Consider the following 2,223-nt stretch of genomic DNA (forward strand, 5'->3'; position numbering starts at 1 on the left):
TTTTTGTGGTAACTTCTTTTAATCCATATTTTGTGGGAAAAATAGCTAGAGCCTTTAGTTTGGTCAGATTTGAAAGTTCCAAAAAACTAGCAAATTTTGTGTTTGTCAAAACTTGAAACGGCCATAACTTTTGCTCCGGTTATCAGAATCGCAATTATTATATATGCATTTGGGGTAGAAAAAAATTTCCTACGCCGTGGCAGACTGCCATAGGCTGGCTGAGGTCTCCATCGTCCAAAAAAAGCGATTCTGTCAAAAGTTTTTTATTTTTCAAGTTTTATTCACTTATTTTTCTTAACCTACCAATTTTAGTTTTCATAGTTAGACTTTGAATTTTTGTCTGAAATTTTTTGTGCTATCTTCTAATCATTTTATAAGGTTGCTCACAAAATTTCAAGTCATTTGGATATCATTTGAGGGTAGCTGTAGTTCAAACCTACACCTTTATTTACATGACAAGGCAACTAGTTGTGTGCATGCTGAATGTAGTGTATGACTAGAGGCAATCCATCTGACTTACAACCCTTTGATCCTGAGATAGATAGGACATTTCATAGATTAGTTAGGCATCATTTTATACCTTTTGATCATTCTGAGCATTCCATTACTGGTGAATCTGTGCATTCTGTTATTGGTGATTTTGAACATCCTGATCTTGAGCATTATAATTTTGAGCATTCTGATTCTGAGCATTCTGATTTTGCACATTCTGAGAACATGGCACAACCTCCACCCCGTGAGAGGACTCTAAGGGAAATGGCTGCACCTGATTTCACCTACGAAAGCTTGTGCATCCAATACCCTGATGAGGATGTCCCATATGTTCTTAAAACTGGACTGATTCATTTGCTTCCAAAGTTTCATGGCCTTGCAGGTAAAGACCCGCACAAACATTTGAAAGAATTTCTCATTGTCTGCTCCACCATGAAACCCCCAGATGTCCAAGAGGATCACATATTTCTGAAGGCTTTTCCTCATTCATTAGAGGGAGTGGCAAAGGACTGGCTGTATTACCTTGCTCCAAGGTCCATCACAAGCTGGGATGACCTTAAGAGAGTATTATTAGAAAAACTTTTCCCTGCTTCCAGGACCACAGCCATCAGGAAGGATATCTCAGGTATTAGACAACTCAGTGGAGAAAGCCTGTATGAGTACTGGGAGCGATTTAAAAAACTATGTGCCAGTTGCCCTCACCATCAGATTTCGGAACAGCTTCTTCTCCAATATTTTTATGAAGGACTCAGTAATATGGAGAGAAGTATGATAGATGCTGCCAGTGGTGGAGCCCTTGGAGACATGACTCCTACTGAAGCCAGGAATTTAATTGAGAAGATGGCTTCTAACTCCCAGCAGTTTAGCGCCACAAATGACGCTATAGTCATTAGAGGAGTGCATGAGGTAGCTACAAACTCAGCTGCATCACCTGAGACTAAGAAGCTTGAAGGCAAACTGGATGCATTGGTTAACTTGGTAACCCAGCTGGCCTTGAATCAGAAATCTGTACCTGTCGCAAGGGTTTGTGGTTTGTGCTCCTCTGCTGACCACCATACAGACCTTTGCCCTTCCATGCAGCAACCTGGAGCAATTGAGCAGCCTGAAGCTTATGCTGCAAATATTTACAATAGACCTCCTCAACCTCAACAGCAAAATCAACCACAGCAGAACAATTATGACCTCTCCAGCAACAGATACAACCCTGGATGGAGGAATCACCCTAATCTCAGATGGTCCAGCCCTCAGCAACAACAGCAGCAGCCTGTTCCTTCCTTCCAAAATGTTGCTGGCCCAAGCAGACCATACATTCCTCCACCAATCCAACAACAGCAACAACCCCAGAAACAGCCAACAGTTGAGGCCCCTCCACAACCTTCCCTCGAAGAACTTGTGAGGCAAATGACTATGCAGAACATGCAGTTTCAGCAAGAGACCAGAGCTTCCATTCAGAGCTTGACTAATCAGATGGGACAATTAGCTACACAATTGAATCAACAACAGTCCCAGAATTCTGACAAGCTACCTTCTCAAGCTGTCCAAAATCCCAAAAATGTCAGTGCCATTTCATTGAGGTCGGGAAAGCAGTGTCAAAGACCTCAACCCGTAGCACCTTCCTCATCTGCAAATGAACCTGCCAAACTTCACTCTACTCCAGAAAAAGGTGATGACAAAAATTTACCTAACAATTTCTGTGCAGGTGAATCTTCTTCCACAGGTAATTCTGATTTG

The 2,223-nt window shown here is 41.9% G+C and overlaps 1 non-coding gene across 1 annotated transcript; it reads right to left on the minus strand.

Moving 5' to 3' along the window:
- Positions 1–1,095: 1,095 nt before the first annotated feature.
- LOC114372778 lies at positions 1,096–1,202 on the minus strand. The gene has a single exon (XR_003658342.1). It is a non-coding gene; the product is annotated as a small nucleolar RNA R71 (small nucleolar RNA).
- Positions 1,203–2,223: the final 1,021 nt, after the last annotated feature.

Source organism: Glycine soja, chromosome 10, assembly GCF_004193775.1.
Source record: "Glycine soja cultivar W05 chromosome 10, ASM419377v2, whole genome shotgun sequence".
In the NCBI taxonomy this organism is placed as follows: Eukaryota; Viridiplantae; Streptophyta; class Magnoliopsida; order Fabales; family Fabaceae; genus Glycine; species Glycine soja.